General features: G+C 45.1%; 1 protein-coding gene across 1 annotated transcript in view; it reads right to left on the bottom strand.

Annotated features, from left to right (window-relative positions):
• The window catches only part of LOC120916559 (receptor-type tyrosine-protein phosphatase H-like), a 1518207-nt gene that overhangs the window by 343101 nt on the left and 1148608 nt on the right, over positions 1–26498 (bottom strand). The gene's annotated exons all lie outside the window — the stretch shown is intronic.

Consider the following 26498-nt stretch of genomic DNA (forward strand, 5'->3'; position numbering starts at 1 on the left):
ATAGACATTTGAATCAAAAGGTCATTCAGAGTATGTCCCCTTTAAAGCCAGGCAGGGTTAACACCATGGGCAGATTTAGCTCACTCAATACACAGATCTCCCAGCATGATTATGAAGTCAAAAAACATAAAAGGAAATCATAGTGATCTCCATAACACACAACAGCTTTATTATAAAGATAGAAATTACACTCACATTTGAAAAAAACAACCAAGCTGACTGCGGAAAAGCATCTCACGAAGATTGGTGCAGAAATTGATACAATTGGTACAAACTCTAACCACTCACATAGGCACAATGTGGGATTTCCCCCCCCAAGGCAGTTCTAGGCAGCACTCACATGCATGATCTCTTTTCTCCACCAAGTAGGAGATGAAGGGGTTAATGTACAGGGCACATACAATGGGAAGATGGAGATGAAGGAGTTAATGTGTAGATGTGCAGGATGAGGGTTAATATACAGGTCACTGTCAAGAAACTGCACTTAAAAGTGGTTGTAAAGTTAAATAACTATTCCTGCCAGCCCCTCTATTCTACTAAGTGATCCTACACTGTCTACATGTTTTTTCAAAAATTTACCTGTAAATGCCTTTTTTCAGATCGGTTCGGCCAAGATCCCTCTTTGACATCAGCCAGAAGGTCATGTGGCCATTGTACTCACCACTTAGCCCCTCCTGCTGTAGCCCTTATGTAACGGTCACCACCGTTTACGATATTCCCATTCCATCAACCCAAAGACAGCTTATCCGACAGTCCGACAAGCCAGCAGACACGATCCATCCCATTTTCCAGAATAACGAGACATACGCTCTGTTACTGGTTTCAAAATGTATGAACGCTTTTAATGGTATCTTAGCTTTCTTATATACAGTACAAGCATGTTAAAGTTAATCACAGGGACAAAGAAACTCTCCACCCCCAATATCACACAATGGGGCTTCAGTACACATTCAGATGGGCTAATCATTAGTCATCCCCCAGACGTCCCGTCTCTGCATTTAGAGGGGTTAATTACTACAGCTTGACAAGTTCCCCTCACCTGTTACACAAAACACATTCCTTTACTAAACATAATTGACATGCTAATTCAATACCCCTGAAAGGAGACAACTGACCTTTCCAGACTTAATTAGCATCACACAATGGACAATGGAATGTCTTTCAGGAGTTTATTGACCTGGTGTGGGTCAGCATTAGGGATGAGCCGAACATACCCGGGTTCGGTTCGCATCAGAACGTTTGAACAGACCGCGGGTTCGCGCGAACATTTAGAACCCAATTGAAGTCTATGGGACTCGAACGTTCGAATTCAAAAACGATAATTTTAAAGACCAATATTCAATTTAATGTTGGTAAACGTCTTTCAGAACCCGGGTCTTGCCCCAGGGAACATGTATCAATCGAAAAAATATTTTAAAAACGGCCGTTTTTGCGGAGCAGCGATTTTAATGATGTTTAAAGTGAAAAAAAATGAAAAATTACTTCAAATATCACACCTGCTGTGTGTCTCTAGTAGTGGCACGTGTTTAGAAATGTCCCTGCACAACATTAAATTATTATAAGAACAAAGTAATTTAATACTGCTTGCGCACGTGCTGTGTGGGAACAATATCTCGATTTTTTTAGGGGTGGTGGGGGGGTGGCATTATCTTTTTGGGAAAGCAAAATTGTAGAAAAAAGGGCACCCCTCAAACATACTATAATTGTAACGCAACAAAGAGCCACGTGCAAAGTATTGCATCAAAAATTGTTATTAGGCGCCCCTGTTACACAGGGGCATAAAAATGTGTCCGTAGGCGCAACATAACACTGCAACCCCTCCCAATATCTGCAATTGGAGCGCAACAAGGAGCCACGTGCAAAGTATTGCATCAAAAATTGTTATTAGGCTCCCCTGTTACACAGGGGCACAAAAATTGTGCCTTAGGCCACATGCAAAGTATTGCATCAAAAATTGTTATTAGACGCCCCTGTTACACAGGGGCAGAAAAATTATGCCTTAGGCCACGTGCAAAGTATTGCATCAAAAATTGTTATTAGACGCCCCTGTTACACAGGGGCACAAAAATTGTGCCTTAGGCCACATGCAAAGTATTGCATCAAAAATTGTTATTAGACGCCCCTGTTACACAGGGGCAGAAAAATTAGGCCTTAGGCACTGGTGGCGGAGCACAGAAAAACAACATTTCTTACTAGCTAACTGCATGAAAAGTGAGGAGGAGAAGGATATTCCATCAGCAGCACAACAGGACAGTCACTCAGCATCAGCAGTCTCAAAGGGATCTGATATTTCAACACAAAATTAGTATTCAGTAACATCAGCATCAGGTGCTTGGTAGTCGGTGTTGATCCAAGCCTGATTCATTTTGATGAAGGTCAGTCGATCAACAGAGTCGGTGGAGAGGCGTACCCTGTGATCGGTCACAAAGCCTCCAGCAGCACTGAATGTGCGTTCTGAAAGAACACTGGATGCAGGGCAAGCCAGTAGCTCAATTGCGTACTGTGCAAGCTCTGGCCAGTGATCCATCCTCAAGACCCAGTAAGCCAGAGGATTTTTCGTGGGGAAGGTGTCCAAGTCGGATCTTGCCGCTAGGTATTCCCGGACCATGTAAACCAGATGCTGGCGATGGTTGCTGGAACCGGTCAGACCTTGGGGCTGCGGACTAAAAAATTGTCTGAACGCATCGGTCAGACGGCCACCTTCTCCACCGCTCCTTCTCTGACTCACCGAAGCCTCAGCAAGACGTTGTCCAGGGCCAGGTTTTGGTAATCCCCCCGGTTCTGGGAACGCATTGCACAGACCCTTCTGCAAGGCCTCCCGCAGTAGTTTCATCTTCTGCTCCCTCTGCGATGGCAACATAAGATCTGTTACCTTACTCTTGTAACGTGGATCAAGGAGAGTTGCCAGCCAGTAATGATCCCTCTCCTTGATAGCACGTACACGAGGATCCTTACGCAGGCTTTGCAGGATCAGGGAGGCCATGCAGCGTAGGTTTGCAGAGGCATTCGGGGCACAGTCCTCTGGGTCACTGAGGACGACAGGATCCTCAGCCACCTCATCCCAGCCACGTAAAAGTCCACGTGTTCCTTGGGACTGTAAATGATCCCTTGAAGACTGCTGCTGTTGATGCTGAGTGCTAGGCTCCACCTCCATGCTGCTGATACAATCCTCCTCCTCCTCATCCTCCTCTTCCTGTGTTCCAGGTGGGCAAGCAGGAACAGTGTCTGGATAAAGGGGGCCTTGAGAGGTAAGGAAGTCCTCCTCTTCCTCCCTTTGTTCTGCCTCAAGGGCCCTGTCCATTATTCCACGTAGGGTGTGCTCCAACATGTGAATAAGCGGGACAGTCTCACTGATGCATGCACTGTCACTGCTCACCATCCTCGTGGCCTCCTCAAATGGTGACAGGACAGTGCATGCATCCCTGATCAAGGCCCACTGGCGTGGTGAAAAAAAACCAAGCTCCCCTGAGCCAGTTCTGCTGCCATATTGGCACAGGTACTCATTGATGGCCCTCTGCTGCGTGTGCAGCCGCTGCAGCATGGCCAACGTAGAGTTCCATCTGGTGGGCATGTCACAGATTAGGCGGTTCTTGGGCAGGTTGTATTCCCTCTGGAGGTCTGTCAGCCGAGCAGTGGCATTATATGACCTCCGGAAATGCACACAGACTTTCCTGGCCTGCCTCAGGACATCCTGTAAGCCAGGGTAACTGCCCAAGAACCGCTGCACCACCAAATTGAGAACATGCGCAAAACAGGGCACATGGGTGAATTTTCCACGTCGCAGGGCAGAGAGGAGGTTGGTGCCATTATCGCTGACCACCATTCCAGGCTTCAGCTGGCTTGGCGTCAACCACCTCTGAGCCTGCCCCTGCAGAGCTGAAAGAACCTCTTCCCCAGTGTGGCTCCTGTCTCCCAAGCACACCAGCTCTAGCACCGCATGGCATCTCTTGGCCTGCATTCCTGCGTAGCCCGTCGTACGCCTACGGAGCACGGCTGGTTCTGAGCCAACATCACCACAGGAAGAGGCCACAGAGGAAGAAGAAGAGGAGGGGGTGGAGGAGAGAGGTGTGTCACAAGCAGTAGTAGTGTTTTGGAGGCGTGGTGGCGGAACAACCTCCAAAACTACTGTACCTTGCCCTGCGTCTTTCCCAGCTGCCAGCAGAGTCACCCAATGGGCCGTAAAAGACAAGTAACGTCCCTGTCCATGCCTGCTGGACCATGAGTCAGCGGTAAGATGCACCTTACCACTGACCGCCCTGTCCAGCGAGGCATGGACATTGCCTTCCACATGCCGGTAGAGAGCTGGAATCGCCTTCCGTGAGAAAAAGTGGCGTTTAGGTACTTGCCACTGAGGTACTGCACATTCCACAAACTCACGGAAGGGGGCAGAATCTACCAACTGAAAAGGTAGCAGTTGAAGTGCTAGCAATTTTGCTAAGCTAGCATTCAACCGCTGGGCATGTGGATGGCTGGGAGCGTACTTCTTTCGGCGCTGCAGCAGCTGAGGCAGGGAAATTTGTCTGGTAATATCAGTAGATTGCCCGCATGTACTACCATAACTACATTGTGACACACCTATTTCTACACCTTCGGTGCAGGCTGCAGAGAGGACTGGGGGTCTAGTGGGGTTGGAGGTCACAGAAGGGCAAGGGGAGGTCCGCTTTGGTCTTTGGTGTGGGTCTTTTTGGTATGCCTGCCAACGAGCTGCATGGCAGGTCGACATATGTCTGGGCAAGCATGTGGTGCCCAAGCGGGTGATGTTTTGGCCACGCGAGATACGCTTGAGACATATGTTGCAAACAGCAAAGGTACGATCTGATGGACAGGTTTCAAAAAAGGCCCACACCAAAGAACTTTTGCTGTACCGTTGAGACACAGCAGCGCCACGTAATGCAGTTGGTGTGCTGCCCTTAAGCTGACCCCTGGAGGGCATCCTGCCTCTTTGGAGATGTGCCTGTGCCTCGTCCTCCTCTTCCTCCTCTCTCCTATCAGGCACCCAGGTAGAGTCAATGACCTCGTCATCCCCTCCCTCCTCATCATCACTGGCGACAACCTGGCAGTATGCTCCAGCTGGGGGAACATCACTCCCAGATTGTTGTCCCTCTCGGCCACCCCCTCTCCCTGGGCTCACATCAATGTCTTCCTCTATCAGTGTTCCGTCATCGGAGTCTTCAAAACGCTGCGCATCTTCAGCTAGCATGTACCCAACACTGTGTTGAAACAGTTCGGGGGACTCCTCAGGAGGACACGGTGGGACTAGAGAAGGATTGTGTGATGCCATTGTGCAGAGGGTAGAGGACGCCTTGGCAGCTGCTTTGCCAGACAAACTATGATCAGTCTGTGTGAGAGAGGATGAGGAGGATGAGGACGGCTTGGTCATCCACTCAACTAATTTCTCAGCATGTTGAGGCTCAACACGGCCAGCTCCCGAAAAGAAGGATGAGCGGCCACGGCCACGTGCTGAAGAGGATGCACCATATCCATCACCAGCGTTACCTCTAGATGCAGAGCCTGCTTGCCCTCGTGACTCTCTGCCTCTCTTTGTCCTTCCAGCCATAGTTATGCGTTCAGGTGTTATGTAACAAAATAGTCGCAGTCACACCAACTGCGTTCAGATGGTATTAAATAGCAACCACACAGTAAGAGCGACTTGGCTCAAGTGTTATGTAACAAAATAGTCGCAGTCACACCAACTGCGTTCAGATGGTAATAAATAGCAACCACACAGTAAGAGCGACTTGGCTCAAGTGTTATGTAACAAAATAGTCGCAGTCACACCAACTGCGTTCAGATGGTATTAAATAGCAACCACACAGTAAGAGCGACTTGGCTCAATTGTTATGTAACAAAATAGTCGCAGTCACACCAACTGCGTTCAGATGGTATTAAACAGCAACCACACAGTAAGAGCGACTTGGCTCAAGTGTTATGTAACAAAATAGTCGCAGTCACACCAACTGCGTTCAGATGGTATTAAATAGCAACCACACAGTAAGAGCGACTTGGCTCAAGTGTTATGTAACAAAATAGTCGCAGTCACACCAACTGCGTTCAGATGGTATTAAATAGCAACCACACAGTAAGAGCAACTTGGCTCAAGTGTTATGTAACAAAATAGTCGCAGTCACACCAACTGCGTTCAGATGGTATTAAATAGCAAACACAAAGTAAGAGCGACTTGGCTCAAGTGTTATGTAACAAAATAGTCGCAGTCACACCAACTGCGTTCAGATGGTAATAAATAGCAACCACACAGTAAGAGCGACTTGGCTCAAGTGTTATGTAACAAAATAGTCGCAGTCACACCAACTGCGTTCAGATGGTATTAAATAGCAACCACACAGTAAGAGCGACTTGGCTCAATTGTTATGTAACAAAATAGTCGCAGTCACACCAACTGCGTTCAGATGGTATTAAATAGCAACCACACAGTAAGAGCGACTTGGCTCAAGTGTTATGTAACAAAATAGTCGCAGTCACACCAACTGCGTTCAGATGGTATTAAACAGCAACCACACAGTAAGAGCGACTTGGCTCAAGTGTTATGTAACAAAATAGTCGCAGTCACACCAACTGCGTTCAGATGGTATTAAATAGCAACCACACAGTAAGAGCGACTTGGCTCAAGTGTTATGTAACAAAATAGTCGCAGTCACACCAACTGCGTTCAGATGGTATTAAATAGCAACCACACAGTAAGAGCGACTGCGGTCAAATGCGATTTAACAGCACACACGCAGTGACACCAACTGCGTTTAGTTGCTATTAAACAGCACACACGCAGTAATAGCGACTGCGGTCAAATGCAATTTAACAGCACACACGCAGTGACACCGACTGCGTTTAGTTGCTATTAAACAGCACACACGCAGTAATAGCGACTGCGGTCAAATGCGATTTAACAGCACACACGCAGTGACACCGACTGCGTTTAGTTGCTATTAAACAGCACACACGCAGTAATAGCGACTGCGGTCAAATGCGATTTAACAGCACACACGCAGTGACACCGACTGCGTTTAGTTGCTATTAAACAGCACACACGCAGTAATAGCGACTGCGGTCAAATGCGATTTAACAGCACAGACGCAGTGACACCAAATGCGTTTAGTTGCTATTAAACAGCACACACGCAGTAAGAATGTCTGCGTTTCTGTGCAATTCAATAGCCCAGTTGCATTAACCGCGACTGCGCTTCTGTGCAAATAAATTGCACACGTGCAGTAACAGGTAATGCGTCTGTGTGTGCAATTAAACTAGCACACGTTCAATAACTCAGAATAATATTTTCAAGCTAATCCCTAATGCAGGCAATACAACACGTTAGAGCACTGCATGTAGAACAATCTCCTGCCTGACAGATACTAATAGATCAACTAGATGAGCTATACAGTTTATAAATATATTGACAACGCCTAAGGATGTGAATATATTCTCTACAAACTGTAGTTTTAACTATACTGACTACACTTCCTACTCTCTATCTATCTATCTATCTATCTATCTATCTATCTATCTATCTGGTAGAAAAGACACGTCTCTATCTCTCTATCTATCTCTCTCTGTCTGACTGATCTCCTCTCTGTAACAAGCTGGAACACACTACAGAAGGCAGCCGTGCAGGCTGCCTTTTATAGTGTGGGGCGTGTACTAATCCCCCTGAGCCATAATTGGCCAAAGCCACCCTGGCTTTGGCCAATTATGGCTCTTCGTTTTTTGAGCGCTGTGATTGGCCAAGCATGCGGGACATACAGCATGCTTGGCCAATCATCAGCGCTCAACGCCGCAGTGAATTATGGGACATTTTGCGTCATTCGAATTTGGCGCGAACGACCCGTTTCGTTCGAGTTTCGACGAACGATCGAACGCCCGATGTTCGATTCGAACATACGTTCGAATCGAACGCGGAGCTCATCCCTAGTCAGCATTAACCAAACTGTAATATTCCAAGATATCCTGCAAAACATGAATTATCATTTAATGTCCCATCTCATGTAATTTATAATTAATATTTCTCAGTCACCCTATGCCCAAAAGGGGCACAGGGTGACCCTAGACCCAAGAGTCATTAGTGACGCTGGCACAGGAGTACCCCTCATCCTTCAAAAGTCTCTGGGTGTCATGGGTCATTCTGTTACACCTTAGATCAGGGGAGGAGAACGGCCAGAGGTCATGTGACCGGCCAGAACTGATCTGAAAAAGTGTATTTACTGGGCCAATTTTGAAAAAAAAGGTAGGATCACTTAATAGAACAGAGGGGCTGGCAGTAATATTTATTTAACTTTACTGCCAGCTACTAATAGCGGCAGGAGGGGAGGGGCAGAGTAGATGGCTCACACACACATGAGCTGACAGGCAGGGAGGGGGAGAGAGGAGAGCAGCAGGTTGATGGAGGCACATAAACTGACCATGGTAATCATGGATCAGCAGTCATGATTACCATGGTCAGTTTACATAGGGGGACATAGGAACAGGCAGGATTTGTACAGCTTAGAGAAGGACAGATTAGACAGCACAAGCACTGTGCTGTTTAACCTGCTATAAGGGAACATAATCTCTTTTTTTTTTCTTAGGATTACAACCACTTTAATGCTCATTCTTGTGCAGCTAATGTTTGTGCATATGTGCCAGCATACAGACAAGATCAGGCCAATAACCAACATGCACTGACAAGCCGGTGCATCTGTGTGTGCCAGCTTGTAGTGGCATATGCCCATGCACACAATCCAAGGAATGGCACCAAGCTGTCTATTTAAAGAAGGCCCTGATGTGTGCTAATTGCCGAATGTTCTTCAATTTCCTCTTGATCTGTGCTCCTGCTCTTGCTGACTGACCTCCCATTGATGACCTGGATTACTCCTAACCTTGCTCTGTGGATTTTGGCTCGCCTCTGACTATGCTCTGCATGCTTCCCTGGTACAGACCTCAGCTTGCTGCTGAACCTCTCTGCTACCAAGCTGTCCACCACTGAGCCGTGTGCCTCTGTCACCACATTCTTTTTTTTTTATAACCATAAGTTTTTTATTATCGAAAAGTATAGATCAATATGTGACATACAGTACAGAAGGTGGTATGCAAACTTATGTAACACATGTTGTACATCACACAGCATTGTTCAGAAACAAAAACAAAATGAACAGTAGATATATTAAGTAGAGAAGGTTATCTACTACAGTGTTGTAATTGTAACATCGGTTTGTTTACATATTTACTTAGAGTGTCCTCTTATTAGTAGCTATAACCCCCAACATGGGGTGGAGCCAGTCACCCCCTATGGGTACAAACTGTGAGCAGGCTCCTGTTCCTTCCTAGGAGAGGCCACCACACCTAGGGTAGTACTGAAGACCCTAGGGACGCTATAAAATGCAAAACATCACATACCTTGAAATGCAATATTATATAGGCGGTAACCAAAAAAAAAATTAACCATTTAAAAGAAAAGAAAAGAAAAGAAAAGAGTATCCTCGTGGTGGGTTACAGTAAGCATAAGAACACAATGCAAGAGAAATCAGACCAGGAGATGGGAATTTCCGTAAATTTTTCCGCCTTTCAACCAATATTGGTCTAGTTAAGAACTGATAGTGTGAGTTCCTGTCACAGAATGGTAAATCATTATTTCAGGATTTCAGAATAGATCATGTGTCATATGTGAGGGGGAGCAAATATAGATTGTTTCCAGACCTCCCAGTGTTTATGGAAGGTCTGCGCCCTTCTATCTTTATATGCAATCATTTTTTCCATAGTGTAGTGAGTATTTACTCTGGATATAACTGCTTCGTGGTTTGGCGGCAATGGTGAACGCCATTCCTTGGCTAGTGTCATTCGTGCTGCAGTTAGTATATGGATTATGACTTTTCTAGTTAGAGGAGGGTAGTTTTCTATTCCTAATCCTAAAAGGGCGAGGGCCGGGGTAATGGCAAGATTGATAGATGATATCTGATGTATAATGTTCGCTACTTCACTCCAAAAGGGTTCAATTACTGTACAGCTCCACAACATATGTAATAGGTTGCCAGTGGAGTTACAATTCCTCCAGCAAGTGGGTGTGATGTCTGGGTACATTTTATGGATCCTCACCGGGGTGAAGTACCACCTATGATAAACTTTTTGTGCGTTCTCCCAATGGTCCACACATGCTGAGGATCTCGCGCCATATTTAATCGCTAATAGCCATTGATGAAGGGGGTATTCTATTTTTAGTTCCTGTTCCCATTTGATCATGCTTGGGGTTTTGTTTTGTAGATATGATGGGTTGAAACATTTGTAAAATAAGGATATCCCTTTCTGTGTTGTCGATTGCCTATTGAGAAGAAAGTCCCACAAGATGTTGGGGATCTCTATCAATTTGGGGGGGTTAGATTTGTTGTAGTGCGCTATTTGTAAGAGTTGGTAGTTATCCCTTGTGTTTGAGTGTATTCTTTGCGGAGTGAGGAAGTGCTCTCCTTCTTTCCTCCAGGGCAGTGTAGAGAAGTTTGGTATTAGGTACTCGTATATTGCTAGAGGGGGATTTACTCTATGTATAGGTATGTCTCTAAATTTTTGTTTAGTTAGCAAGGCCCATGCCGAAAGTGTGGCTTGTATGGTGGGATATAGGGGCGCTATAGGCTTGTGGTGTAGGCTAGCTGCAATTGTTAGTGCTGGAAGGTTATGTCCTGGGACGATTGTGTGTTCTATTATTGACCATTTAGTGTCTGATTGGGTTGAGAACCAATACCTGGCTTGGTCCAAAATAGCTGCCTGGTAATAAGTGTGTGCGTTTGGTAGACCTACTCCGCCTAGGGTTTTGGGTTTGTATAAGTGGTTTAGTGCTATCCTAGCTTTTTTCCCCGCCCATATGAATTTTCTTAATTTAGTAGCTAGTTGGGTAAAAAAGATTTGGGGAATAGGGATTGGCAGCGTACGAAAGTAATATAGTAGTTTGGGCAGCAATTGCATCTGGTATGCGGCTATCCTCCCCATCCAAGTCAATTGCAGTTTGCCAATATGGTCCATTTCTTCACTTATTTGTTTTAACAACGGAGGGTAATTGGCCGAGTACAGATTAGTGGATGAGGAGGTCAGCCGCACCCCCAGATATACAATCGATGGGGGGTTCCAATTGCAGGGAAATACTGTTTGTACTTTCTTTTGTGCCTCTAAGTTTAAATTAAGAGATAGTGCGAAGCACTTTTTCGTATTTACTTTATAAAAAGAAACCTGGCCAAATTGGTGTAGCGTGTCTTTGATTTCGCCTATGGATATTTCTGGGTTGGTGATTGCTAAAATGACGTCGTCGGCAAATAACCCTATCTTGTGGGTTTCCTGGCCTATTTTAATACCCTGTATGTTGCTATTGCATCTGATGCTTTGGGCCAGTGGTTCAATAATCAGTGAGAATATTATTGGGGACAGTGGGCATCCTTGTCGAGTGCCGTTAGTCAAGCGGAATGTGTCAGAAAGAATACCTGAGTTAAAAACTTGCGCTGTGGGGTTGGAGTATAGGGACATTATGGCTGTAAATATCATACCAGATATACCAAATTTTTGCAGGGTTTTCGATAGGTATCCCCAGTGCACCCTATCGAATGCCTTTTCGGCGTCTAGTGCTAGGAAAACACTAGGGATTTTATTTATTTCCGTGTATCGTAATAGATCTATCATCCTTCTGGTCCCATCTGGTGACTGTCTGCCCTTTACAAAGCCCACCTGATCTAGATCTATAAGGGAGGGGGTGATTTCCATTAACCTATTGGCTATTAATTTTGCGTATATCTTTAGGTCCGAATTGAGCAGTGATATTGGCCTGAAGTTTTGGGGGTGGGTGCTGTCTTTTCCAGGTTTGGGTATTGTAACTATAATTGCTTGGAGCATTTCCTTCGGAAATGAGCCTATTTCTGCTGCTGTGCTGAATACGTCCACTAATTTTGGTGCTAGGAGGGAGGGAAAGGACTTATAGTATTCTGCTGAGAATCCATCTGCTCCTGGTGATTTATTCAAGGGGAGGGATTGTATGACCTTCTCAATTTCCGCTATGGTGAAGGGAGTATTTAGAGCTTGCAATGAAGCATGGTCTACTGCTGGTAATTGTACATCTTTCAAGAATTGATCTATGTCTGATTCTGTGGGCTGATGGGTGTCAGGGTCCTTACTTAGGTTGTACAAGGATTCATAGTAATCCTTGAATGCATTGGCTATATCTTTGGGATTGTGGAATGTGGAGCTTGTGCTGTGGTGACAGATATGAGTAAGATTGGTTTTAGCTTGTCTTTTTTTAAGTTGAGATGCTAGTAGCTTGCTGGCTTTATTGTTTTGTGAATAATAGGATAGTTTTAATCTTTTAAAATACAGGTCATAGTCCGCCTTTAGTTCCTGTTTTAGGTCATCACGACATTTAGTGAGACTTTTTAGAATATCGGGAGATGATGTAGTAGGGGTTTTATGAAGGGTCTCTAGTTTTGCAATGGAATCTTGAAGTTGGGATATTCTTTGGCATTTTTTCTTTTTTTCCCTAGAGGCTATTTGAATGAGTACACCCCTTGCAAAAGCTTTATGCGCACACCATAACATTGTGGGGGAGCACTCTCCGTTATCATTAATCCTAAAGAAGTCACAAAGTTTCTCTTCTATTTCTTCCCTAATTTGGGGACGAGAGAGAAGAAATGTATTGTTTCGCCACAATGGTCTATGGGAGGTTTTCCTGTCATCCATAAGGTCAATGGTCACCGGTGCATGATCTGACCACGTGATATTATGGATTTCCGCCTTACCAACATTTTGCAGAGTAATCAGATCTGTGAGAAAAAAATCTATACGAGAGTAACTATTGTGCACCATAGAATAATAAGAAAAGTCCCTTTCGGTGGTTCTAAGGCATCGCCATGGGTCAAAGAGTCGTTCCTCATGGCACCATGTCCCAAGTGAGGGTCTTTTCCTGAGAGTCACCGAAGAGGAGTCAAGGTCACCATTCATTACCATGTTGAAATCCCCACAGATTATTAAGCTACCTTTCTGCATAGACTTAGCAAGGGAAACAACTTTACGGATAAATTTCAAAGGCTTAACATTCGGAGCATACATATTTACCAACGTGTAAACATTCCGGTCAATTTCTACTATCAGTATAATAAAACGGCCCCGTGGATCAGAATGTTCCTGCAATAAAGAAAAGGTTACTGTGTCCCTTATAGCAATTAATACTCCATTTTTTTTTGAGACATCATTGGCTGTAAATACATTAGGGAATTTGTTGTGTGTGCACTTAGGGGCTTTGTTGCTGACAAAGTGCGTCTCTTGCACACAAAGTACATCACAGTTCAAGTTCATAGCTGATTTCCATAACGCCCTTCGTTTATAAGGGCTATTTAATCCCCTCACATTATGTGACATAAGTTTTAGGTGCATGTTAATATTTCAAAGCTTTTAGTCGCCATCCAGTGGTAGGAACTGACATTGCATGTGTTCTGTGGTCGTTTCTGAGAATTAGCAGTCACGAGGATATTTGCTGAATAGAAGGTTCCAAAACAGTAGGAACAGAAAAAGTAATAAACAAAAAGGGTAAAGCAAATCCAAGTCCAAAATGAACTATATTGCAACTTGAGGTCATTATGTAATGACCATAATAAGAGACCGAATACAGGAGTCATCCTGTACAACAAATAGGGGTAGTTTTTTTTTGAGAACACAAGTTCAGCCGAACAACGGTCGAATGCTTAACCTATTTTTAGAGATTTGTATAGGTACAGAAACATAGTCTAAAGATAGACCTGGATAGTAGGATTTAATCCTTATTAAATCTTCATTTTGAGGTCATCAAATCAATCATATGGGTTTCATCTTCCCCTCCTGCTGTGGCGGTTGTTATATCGCCTGTCCTTTAGAGGTTCCGGCTCAGCAGATTCTCCGTTTGCGGGCAGGAGTCGCCATTTTTTCAAAAGATCCATCCCTTTTTCTAGTGAGGTGATTACATGAGATTCATTGTGTAGTTCAAGCAGCAACTTAGCAGGAAAACCCCATTTATAAATAATCTTATGGTTACGTAGAATTTTTGTAATGGGGACTAGGTTGTGCCTTGCTGCCAAGGTGGCTTGCGATAGGTCTGCGTATAATGCTATTCCTGCAAATTGGCCCGGCAGCGCAGGATGTTGCCTGGCGAACCGCATCAGCTGGTCTTTTATATGGTAAAAGTGTATCCTGGCAATGGTGTCTCTGGGGATTTGGTCTGGCAGGAAAGATGGTTTTGGCAGTCTATGTGCTCTGTCTATTATTAGATCTGCGGGTTCCAATGAGGGAATTGCTGCTAGCATCAATTTTTGAAGATAATCCGTGAGCTCGGCTGGTTTTATTGATTCAGGAATCCCTCTGAATTTAATATTATTCCTGCGGGCCCTGTCTTCCATGTCCGCCATTTTGAGACGCATGGTTTTGATCTCATCCTCGACATCAAAATGAGCGTCCACCAGCTCATTATGGGCCATGGTGAATTCCTCCATTTTTTTTTCCACATATTCCACTCTGCCTTTCATAGCTGATATGTCCGATTTTGTGTTATGCATAAAAGCAGCCATATCCTGCTGGAGTGCCCCCCGCAGGGTTAGTAGCATTTCCTTCATAGTTGTGTCTATGATGGGTTGGCCAGAGGTAGGGAATGCATCTAATTGCTGGCTGTGTGATGCTGTCTCTTCCATGCATTCACCCTCCCCGCTCAAGTCATCCTGCCATTCTCCTTCTCCCCCTACCCTCCGTTTCTGCTTAAGAGGGCTGCCTGATGGTGTAGCGGGGAGTGGAGTGATCTGGGAGTTTGACTCACCCGTAGATGCTGTAGCATTGTGGTTCGTTTCGGCCGGAGGAAGCAGTGCTCCGTTATCGCTGCGGGCGCCATCTTGGATCACGCGGCCGGCCGCTGGAGGAAAAAAGTCTGTCAATTTCCTCGGTCCATCTCTCTCCTTTCTCTTCGCCATTGGTCTGTCTGTACTCCTCGGGAGTTCCCCCGTCCGAGGGTGTCAATTTGGAGTAGGTAATGTCGCTCTTTAGCCGCTCTAATTCGACCGTTGCTGCAGAGCTCCTAGCTCACGCTGCCATCCGCTCTGGCCGCCGGCTCCGCCCCTCTGTCACCACATTCAACGGTGCTCGGACCAGAGCCGGAAGCCCTTTCATCGGCTTGGTCTCCAACCAGGCATGGTTTCCAAGTGATTACCAAGGTTACACTGATGCACATGCATGCTTCTATTGTTATAGTAGAAGGCAGTGAAGATGTGTTTGGAGAATTCAAAATAAAATAATATAAAGAAAACTGGTTAAAGTATTTATAAGGAATATGAAATAATGAAATGTTATATTCTTGACATTGGTTACTCCATTTTAGATTTAGGTTCCATTTTGCTTATAAGATAAGTCTCTTAAAGACATTGTAATATGTGTTTTTTTGTTAACATGATTATTCTAGTTATTCTGCTGACATTTAGCTTTGTGGTTGTGTAAGTGTTAGACGTGTCAAAGGCTAGCTCAGCCGCAGGCATCCTGGGTGCAAGTAACTTGTTCCCCAATTCTCTGAAGCTAGTAACTTGTTCCCCAATTCTCTGAAACTTGTAAATAAGGGGAACATCTGCATATGTATAAATACTCTGTGACAAAATATAGCAAGTTGCAATCTTTGATACAGCATATCTTGTGTGTGTCTTGATTGTCCCACCGGTGAAGGGGGTTACACATCCACCTGTCCAAGGTCCAGCCTAGGCAACGGAACCAGAACCGAACCTTACAGAACTGGTACCAGAAGTGGGGTACTGATTGACCAGGTAAGTCCGCACTTATTCTCGAATTTTACTATTTGGGTATATTTGTGTTCTTTGCCTGGCTCAGTAGCACCTCGGATAAGAAATTTTAGTTTTAAAGTATTATAGATACGTTCTGTGCGTATTGCAGAGGTTGCGGTTATAAAGGATAGGGAGAGTCCGACGGGTTTTGTCTGACTATAAACTATTGTAAGAATATTTCAGGGTAGCAGCAGATTGCTCCCTGAGGGAGGACGGACATAGAGTGGAGCCCCAAGTACAAAAGAGCTCATTTCTTATTTTGTATTATCTAAATTTGATATGATTTAATCTGTTGCAACCTTTTGAATGATATAGAACACAATGTATTGTATAATATAAGATTGATTGTTGTTATGTTTGTAACAGTGATTGCATGTCATACTCTGTGTTCAGGACCTCCTGTATTCAGTGTAAAACGGGTTTAACTTTTTCGGTAAACGGGACAAAATTATCTCTTATCTCTGTATGGCCAGGGGGACATAGAAGTCCAACCCAATTAGGCAACAGAAGATTTTACCCATTTAATTCCCAAAGACAGACCCCCGGCACCATAGTACACAGAGTAAATATACACAATCAAATAACGTTCACCCCACAGGAGGGTCTTAGAGAAGGCCTGTCCCCGGACGAAGTGAAGGAGATTGTACAAAGAACAGGACAAACCCTAGTTGTTTATCCCCTTTCATTACCACTTTCCCGCATATTCTGAGGAGGAACTTGGACACCGAGTACTGACATGGGTAATAAACTTGGAAAAGAGTGTTCAGAAGGTGAGCTGAAACAACCTTCTCCTATAGAGTTTGTTAAGAGTGAAATACCAATTGTATATTGTGATCCTTTTTGGGATTTGATAATGAAACAAAGCCATCAATTGCATATGTCAGGATACAGTCCAGTGGGTCCCATGAATAGGGAACAATGGTATGAGGTGGAGAAGATGTGTGGAATAGGAAAGAACATATATCCACCAGGGGATTGGGATACGGAGTATATGAAAAAATGTTGTAAGAAGTGGAGGCCCCTAGTGGAAAAATATGAAAAGAAATATGCAGAGTTGGAACAAGATATTAATTCTATCAGAGAGGTTCCCCCACCTTATACCAGGCGCCCATCCCCAGTTCCAACTGCGCCAAATCCACCGTCTTATGTTTTTGTTAAAGAAGAAGCCCCTCAAAGAAAATTGTACCCCGTTCTTTCAAATCCTCAAGTTGCAATCATGGCCTATGGCTCTGCAACTGACCAGCAAAAACAGCAATGGGAAGATAGAGCCAAAGAGGAGGCAGATAAGAGGGCATTTGAAGAGGACAGGAGAATAAGAGAGGCCCAGAGAAGAGCGGATGCACTAAGGGAGCTTGAGGAGTTGCAAAGGGACTTAGACTCAGTTAGTACTCAAGCAAGGATAGAAGATATGAGAAATAAGAAAGATGAAATAGAAGAAGAATTGAGACGCATTCAGGACCAGCAGAGGGAAATAAGATTAAAACATGAACAAATGAGTGAGCATAAACAAAATCTTGATGAGCAAGCCCGAGAAATGAGTAATCTTAGGAAAAAACTTATGAGGGATGAGGAGGAAATATTAGCACGAAAAAGGGAGCTCGACCAAAAGAAACTTGACTTAGAAGAAACCACTAGGGAACAAGAGCAGTTGTGTCTAATAGAAACGCAGGCAGTCCTCATTGCCCCTCGGACTAGAGAAGATGCAAAGAAGTTAGAAGCCTCTAAGGCTGCCAAGGCAGCTCAACAGGTTAAAACTATACAAGAAGAGCAACCTCACGAACAAAAGAGTAGTGATGAGGAAGAGATTGCTACCCCAGGTTTGGAGGAAGAAATGAAACATTTAGCACTCACGCAAGTAAAAGTCCAGACAGAACCCCAAGTTTCCCCACAACTTTCAGGAACGGGAGCATTCCCAATGATGACCATAGGTACCATGGAAGTGTATGTCCCCTTTACTATGGGTCAGTAAAAGGACCTCAGAGACACTTGCCCTGTTCCAAAAAAGGACCCTAGGGGTGCAGCTACTTTCTTGGGTAGGTTCTGCGCTGGTGCGGGAATGACAAAGGAAGACTTACAATTAATTATACAGATAGTGGACCCTGATCCCGGTCGGGATTTTCCCTTTGATGCCACTTACACATCTGCTCTCGCAACTACAGGACAGATAAACCTCCAAGAATTCTGGAGACTGACTGGTCACCATTGGATGACCATATACAAGGGTACTAGTGCACTCACATCCTTCATAACAAGCTCTCAAAAGACAGGGGAAGAGTATTTTTCATATGTTAAACGTATGCATTTAGCTTGGAAGGATGCGGGTCTTACAGACCATACCCTTTTTGTAACCACCACACTTAACGGGGGAAGCCAGAAGATAGCACAGATGCTAAAAATACTAGACCCTAAAATTATGAACATGACTCCGGAGGCCTTTGTGGAACACGTAAAGGTTAGGCATCAAACAGGTCTTTTTGAAGCAAAAGGAGGACTTTTCCCAGCATTAACGGGAGAGCCCATGCTGGAGGAAACACCCCTGTTGGCGGCACAAATGCCCTACCAACAACAGAATCAGTATTCTAATGGTAATCAGTACCCTCCACGCCCTGTGCCATACCCTCGCCCGGGTCCACAAAATGTTTAGGCATGTTTCCATTGTGGTGGCTTTGGCCACTGGAGGGCTAACTGCCCACAAAGGAGACAAAGTCATAGAAGTAAAGGGGGAAACAGGGGAGCTTATAGAGGTCAAAACCCTAACTGGAATGACAATAGACAGATAGCCCAGTACCCACAGTGGAACCAACAGGCACAATCTCAGGATCAACAGCAACAACGACAGGCGGCTGCCGGGCCTTTTCCTCCCCCCCAAATACCGGTACAATGGCCAAATAGGCAAAACCCATAGGGAGGCCCGGAGCGTATCCCGTCCTTAGTTCTTTGCTCTTATTCTGGCACTTGGCAGGCTTTACCTACTTTACCCTAACCTTGTTGTAGAGGGGGAAGACACCTCCTTTCTGGTCGACACAGGGGCGACAACCAGCAGTTTAAACAACAGGGCTTTTGCCAGTAGGGCAATTACACAAGGACGCTCTGTGGGAATTAATGGGATACCAACACCACATGACATAACATCAGACTTAGAAATATGTAACCAGGATGGCAAGTTTCAATGTAAATGCAGTTTTGCTCTGTTACTTACTTGCCCAGACTCTCTAGCTGGTAGAGACTTACTGTCCAAACTACGGATCAAAATAATTTTTGAGCCCAATGGCACGGTGTCAGTTAATTCACCAGACTGTGATGTGTCAGTGCAGAAACGGGTGGACATTAGATCCTTCTTTGTGGCTCTACCCCCACCAGTAGATCAACATAAAATATGGGCAGAGTCCAAAGATTCTGTGGGTTTCATAATTGCACACCCTACCGGCCGACAATCAGACAGGGATGCATCCCTATTTTCCAGAAACAATATCCCCTGTCTGAGGAGAAGTTGAATAGTATAGACCCGCAGATACAATTATTCTTACAAAAGGGCATATTGACTCCAGTCATCAGTCCTTGGAATACACCCATTAACCCCGTAAGAAAGGCAAACGGAACATGGCGCTTGGTACAAGATTTAAGACCCTTAACAAATGCATTACACCTCTACCTCCCCTCGTTGCAGATATTAGCACCATCTTTGCTTCTTTGACACCAGAGCACAAATGGTATACAGTGATAGACCTCGCCAACGCATTTTTTAGTGTGCCCGTTGATGCTGCTAGTCAGTCCCTCTTTAGTTTTTCATGGAAACGCGGCCAACTGACATGGACCAGGTTACCGCAGGGTTTTGTTGACAGTCCGGCCGCCTTCAGCATGGTGTTAAATCAATCCCTGACTGACTGGGTTCCTGAACATGGTTCAGTTCTGATCCAATACGTGGACGATCTTCTAATAGGAAATGGGACGGAAACTGGCTGCTATAATGACTCTGTGCATCTGTTAGACCACCTCGCTGACAAGGGTCACTTAGCATCTTTTAAGAAGGTGCAGTGGTGCTCGTCTCGGGTGGAATACTTGGGAGCGGTCATCTCAGAAGGTGCCAGGCTGGTATCCCCTGCCAGAGTAGAGGCCATATCGGCACTAAGCAGGCCGAGCGACAAGCTCTCACTGCTGTCTTTCCTAGGCTCAATAGTGTACTGTAGGCAATGGATTCCAGACTGTTCATTTCATGACTCAGTCCTTAGGAAGGCTACACTCGCCACAGCCCCCAAACAAATTACCTGGACCCCTGAGATGGTCACTGCCTATGACACACTGGTGCGTTCACTTCGTAATGCACCCGCTTTGGGGTTGATACAACATGGTAGGGCCTTCTCACTGTATTGCCTCGTTGTGGGGAATACCATGGCTGCTGTTCTGACTCAAGAGCATGGTGGCAAGCAAAGACCTGTAACATACATTTCAAATAAACTACCCCCCCAGGTTCTGGGTATGCCCGCTTGCCTTCAAGCACTGGCCGCCTGCGCACTAGCAGTACAGGCGGCAGAAAAACTTGTTCTGGCATCACCCATGACCCTTTTCACAACTCACAGCGTCACACAACTGATGCAAAACATGAACACGCAACATATGACAGCTCAGAGGTTAAGTGGGTACGAGATAATTCTCTTGAACACACAAAATTTAGAAATTAAAACTTGTCCATCCACAACTCCTATAGTACGGTTTCTGCACTCCCTCATTAAAGCGATGGTTCACCCTCCTTCACATCATTATACCATTACATTCGGCATCGCAGCGCGAGCTACGGTATGCCGGTCTTAAATTTTTAATCCCCGTACTCACTGTGCTATCGATCATTGAAGAATTCGACTCCCGCGGGGAATGGGCGTGCCTATGGAGAGGGAGGATGATTGATGGCCGGCTCTGGCACGTCACGCTCCCCGAAGACAGCCGGAGTAGGTCTCGGCTCTTCACGGCGCCTGCGCACAGGCTATGCGCAGGCGCCGTGAATAGCCAAGCCTATAGTACGGTTTCTGCACTCCCTCATTAAAGCGATGGTTCACCCTCCTTCACATCATTATACCATTACATTCGGCATCGCAGCGCGAGCTACGGTATGCCGGTCTTAAATTTTTAATCCCCGTACTCACTGTGCTATCGATCATTGAAGAATCCGACTCCCGCGGGGAATGGGCGTGCCTATGGAGAGGGAGGATGATTGATGGCCGGCTCTGGCACGTCACGCTCCCCGAAGACAGCCGGAGTAGGTCTCGGCTCTTCACGGCGCCTGCGCACAGGCTATGCGCAGGCGCCGTGAATAGCCAAGCCTATTTCGGCTATTTCCGGAGAAGCGTGACGCGCCAGGGCCGGCCGTCAATCACCTTCTCTCACCATAGGAACGCCCATTCCCCGGAATCTTCAATGAGCCATAGCACAGTGAGTACGAGGATAAAAAATGTAAGACCGGCATACCGTAGCTCGCGCTACGATGCCGAATGTAATGGTATAATAAAAAAAAAACATTTTTTTTTTTTTTAACAGGGTGAACCCCCGCTTTAAACTAATGCCTGAATCAGAACCAGTGCCCGAACATAATTGTGAAGACCTAATTTCCCAAACAACCTCCCCAAGAGCTGATTTAAAGGAGAAACCCCTGGAAGGGGGCATTGACATATATGTGGACGGTAGCTGTACACGTCCCGATGATAAAACCTACCGTACTGATTATGCAGTTGTCCAACTTCCTGACATTATTCATGAATCAAAACCCTTAGTCGCAAAATCTGCGCAAGAGGCTGAACTTACTGCGTTAATACGTGCCTGTCAGCTGTTTGCAAACCAAATGGTAAATATATACACCGACAGTCGGTACGCTTACGGAATTGTACACGACTTTGGGAAAATCTGGCAACAACGCGGATATTTAACCGCAGAAGGGAAACCTATATCACATCAAACCCTTATCGAAACATTACTAGATGCCATACACCTGCCTAAAGCGATTGCAGTGATTAAAGTGAAAGCTCATACTACGAGTAGGACCACGGAAGCACTTGGCAATGCACTTGCTGACAAAGTAGCCAAACAAGCAGCGGATACTATCCCTGCACATGACACCCCTGTAACCTCTATGTTTTACATGAATGATTTTAGTGCACCAGACTTCAAAACCACGGTTATGCTTTTACAGTCCATGGCTTCGCCCATTGATATCTCTGATTGGATGCAGCATAATTTGGCCAAAGATCCTTCGGGTCTTTGGACAAATAAGGAGGGAATCATGGGTATTCCTAAATCTGCGGCACCATTGATCATCTCATACATTCATGGACCAGGTCACATAGGCCAGAAGTCCATCTTGAAACAATACAGAGACCACTTTCAAACAGAAGGACTCATAAAAATAATACAAGACTTTGTAAGCTCATGCGTTACATGCGCACAAAATAATGTACAAGGCAAGGCAATGGGAAGACACGGAAATTTGCCCCCTCCATTAGGACCTCTCACAGACTTACAAATAGACTTTACACATATGCCAAAACAGAAAGGGAATGTCAAATATCTTTTGGTAATTGTGGATAAATTTTCCGGGTGGGTGGAGGCAGTACCCACTACTGGGGAAACAGCAGGAATAGCGGTACGGGCTATTATAAATAATTGGGTGAGTCGATTCGGACTCCCAGTGAATATCTGGTCTGATCAGGGACCAGCTTTTACCTCTAAACTCACACAGGAATTCTCCAAGACTTTGGGGATACAATGGAAATTGCACATCCCTTATCACCCTCAGAGTGCTGGGATTGTGGAACGAATGAATAGAACCATTAAGGACAAACTGAACAAAGCTACTCAAGGTACTATGAAAAATTGGTCCCTATATCTTCCAGGTATACTTTACCATATAAGGGTTACCCCTAATTCTAGAGGGTATTCCCCTTTTGAGATACTCATGGGACACCCTCCAGCTGAGAATAGTGTAGGGAAGGATAATGATTTGTTTTCTCAACAGGAGACTTGGATGCAACATCTGGTAAGTACTATCCAACATACCCAAGAAGGAGTTGCTGTCACCTTTTCTCCTCTTTCCACAGATCCAACTCACCCTTTTATACCTGGAGACGAGGTATTGGTTAAGCAATTGGCCGTAAGGAGAAAGACAGGCCCCATTTACCAAGGTCCATATACGGTGGAAAAGGTCTCCCGAACAGCCGTAAAGGTTGAAGGCCTAGGACCATGGATTCATGCGAGCAGATTGAAAAAGGGTCCCTTGAAGATAAAGACCCCAGAAGCCCCGATGGCTCCCCCCTTGGAGCGAGGGCTCAAGAACAAGGAGGACGCAAAGCTAGAGACCCTGATGGCTCCCCCCATAGAGCAAGGGTCCAGGAAAACCAGAGCCCACCTGGACAACAGACAGAGAAAGTGCACTTGACTGCCAATCAGAATAGAAACTGTATGGGACAACGGTCAGGGGTGTACAATAAAATGATTAAAAGAGGGAAATATTGCGGACTATTGCTTATACTGTTTGTGGTGACCGCTTTTGGGGTTTGCTACTTCACCCCAGGTTGCCATGGGATACATAAGATAGGAAAAGGCCAAGACCCAAAATTAGTCATATATATTGCACATTCATGAAAAATCTTACTAAGGCTATTGGAGAGATTACTGTTCCAGATTATCATGACCAAATAGAAGCCCATCACAATGAGAGAGTGTCCCTGGTGAATCAAATGCAACACATGGGAGATGCTTGGGATCCTTTTTCTGGATCTCTGGGAGGATTGTGGCCTAATATTATGGGTTTCTTTAAAAAGGCAGGAATAGCAATTATAATGATCTTGCTCCTGGCCCTGTGTGCATTTCTTTCAGTAAAAATAATATTCTGTATAATTGGGAAAACAACAGGGTTGAAAATAAAACAGAATCCGGAATCCAGCCAGGATTCCCAGAAGTCGTCCATGCTACAAAGGCAGATTTGGTATAGTGAGTGATCCCAAGAATGTAAACATTCTTTGGATCAAAGGAGGGATTATAAGGAATATGAAATAATGAAATGTTATATTCTTGACATTGGTTACTCCATTTTAGAATTAGGTTCCATTTTGCTTATAAGATAAGTCTCTTAAAGACATTGCAATATGTGTTTTTTTGTTAACATGATTATTCTAGTTATTCTGCTGACATTTAGCTTTGTGGTTGTGTAAGTGTGAGACGTGTCAAAGGCTAGCTCAGCCGCAGGCATCCTGGGTGCAAGTAACTTGTTCCCCAATTCTCTGAAGCTAGTAACTTGTTCCCCAATTCTCTGAAACTTGTAAAAAAGGGGAACATTCTGCATATGTATAAATACTCTGTGACAAAATATAGCAAGTTGCAATCTTTGATACAGCATATCTTGTGTGTGTCTTGATTGTCCCACCGGTGAAGGGGGTTACACATCCACCTGTCCAAGGTCCAGCCTAGGCAACGGAACCAGAACCGAACCTTACAGTATTAAACTCAAAATCAAACATTTATTATATTGACGCTTATCAATTCTTATGCCGCGTACACACGGTCGTTTTTTGTCTTGTAAAAAACATTGTTTTTTCTCTTGAAAAAAAACGAAGTTTTTCAAACTTCATTTTAAAAAACGATGTTGCCTACACACCATCGTATTTTCAAAATGCTCTAGCAAAGCGCGGTTACGTTCAGCATGTACGGCGGCACTCTGTTCCATTCAAGCTTGCGTCATAACTTGCTTCTGAGCATGCGCGGGTTTAAAAATGTTGTTTTAAACATCATTTTAGCCCACACACGATCATTTTTTATGACTCAAAAAACAACGTTTTGAAAAACGACATAAAAAATTGAAGCATGTTCAAAAAATTTTTTTGTCGTTTTTCAGAAGACATAAAACAACGTTTTCCCCACACACGGTCATTTTAAATGACGTTTTTAAAAATTTATTTTTTTTTCATCACAAAAAACAACTGTGTGTACGTGGCATCAGATGTCATAGCTGCCTGATTGGAGCCCACATCTGTTTCTTAGATAGAGCACACACCTGATTTAAGGTAAACCAGGTTCTCAACAAAAGAAAACCAGTGCGAGCTTATGCTAATATTCGTGCGCATTGTTCATGTGCCAATACTTCTAGGCAAAGATGTTCTATTCGTGTTCAACGTGCTTGCATTTGTGCACTCACTCGCACACACCCATGCAAATACGAATTAGTGTGCATACTTGACACCCAGTTGCCTATTTAAACTGGCCAGTCACCATGAGCAGTTTCTGAATGGTTTTCAGCTTGTACCTGCATTCCTGTGACCTGATCCATTGAACCTGCTTACTTGTGTATGACCCGGCTTTCTCCTCTGACTCTGCTCCTGCATTAACCTTGTTCACCTGATCTTTGACCTCGGCCTGTTTACTGGACTTATCTTTGCCTGCTGATTCTGTACTGTGCTCCACGGCGTTTACCTACCTTGGCGTGCTTCCTGAACTTGCTTTGTCTGCCGACTCTGTGCCTTGTTACCCGGCAGCCGATAATCGCTGTCTGCAGATCGGCTCTGCTACCATCTCCTGCTCTGGTGCCAAGCTGCCTCAGTATCCTGTTCCTAGGACTACAACTCCCAGCTCCTTTCACCTAAGTGCAGACTTCACCAGCCAGCTATTCTGGCACTCGTGCCACTCTGTGCCCTCACACTCTGTCTCCACCTTCAGTAAACCACCCAAAAAAAATTCCTCTGCAAAATAATAGCATAATGTGCTAGTATGCATTGCATACTAGCACGTTAGTATGCATTGCATACTAGCACATTATGAAAGACTTACTTTAGAATGAAGCCCTCCAGCGGTGCACTATCACCTTTGACAGGGCTTCCATCTTCACCAGCTCTTCCTTCTGGGTTTGCGGGCTGTAGCCACTTGATTGGCCGAGCCACGATAACGTCACTCCCACGCATGTGCCCGGCGGTCACGGCCACAGCATGGCTCTCTTAATGGATGGCTAGCCATCCATTGAGAGCACAGTACACATGCCCCAGTGATGTCACTGGCTGCTACTATAGTAAATATCTCCTAAACTGTGCATGTTTGGGAGATATTTATTGTTTACAGTACATGTAAACAATAGGGCTTCACTACCACTTAATACACTTCCCGTCCGTGCTATAGCCGAATGACAGCTACAGTGCGGACCTACAATGCCGGGAGGACGTCAATAGACCTCCCCCTTTGGACACAGCCAATCACAGGTCGCTGTAAATGGCCAACTACAGTGGCCATTTACAACACGATCGGCATGGCCAATGAGAGATGATCTCAAATGTAAACATATGAGATCATCTCTCATTGCCAGCTCTCCCTCCTCACACGGAGACCACGTGTGAGGAGGGCGAGTGACATGTGCTATCAGTGAGTGAAAATATACTATAATCAGTGCCCACCTGTGCCACCTCATCAGTGCCAACCTGTGCCACCTCATCAGTGCCTATCTGTGAAATCAGTGCCCGTCTGTGGCGCCTTATCAGTGCCCCATCTGTGCCTCCTCATTAGTGCACATCTGTGCAATCAGGGCCCATCTGTGCTGCCTTATCAGTGCCCATCTGTGCCGCCTCATCAGTGCACATCTGTGCAATCAGGGCCCATCAATGCCGCCTTATCAGTGCCCATCTGTGCCTCCTCATTAGTGCACATCTGTGCAATCAGGGCCCATCTGTGCTGCCTCATCAGTGC

The sequence above is a fragment of the Rana temporaria genome, chromosome 10 (genome assembly GCF_905171775.1).
Source record: "Rana temporaria chromosome 10, aRanTem1.1, whole genome shotgun sequence".
In the NCBI taxonomy this organism is placed as follows: Eukaryota; Metazoa; Chordata; class Amphibia; order Anura; family Ranidae; genus Rana; species Rana temporaria.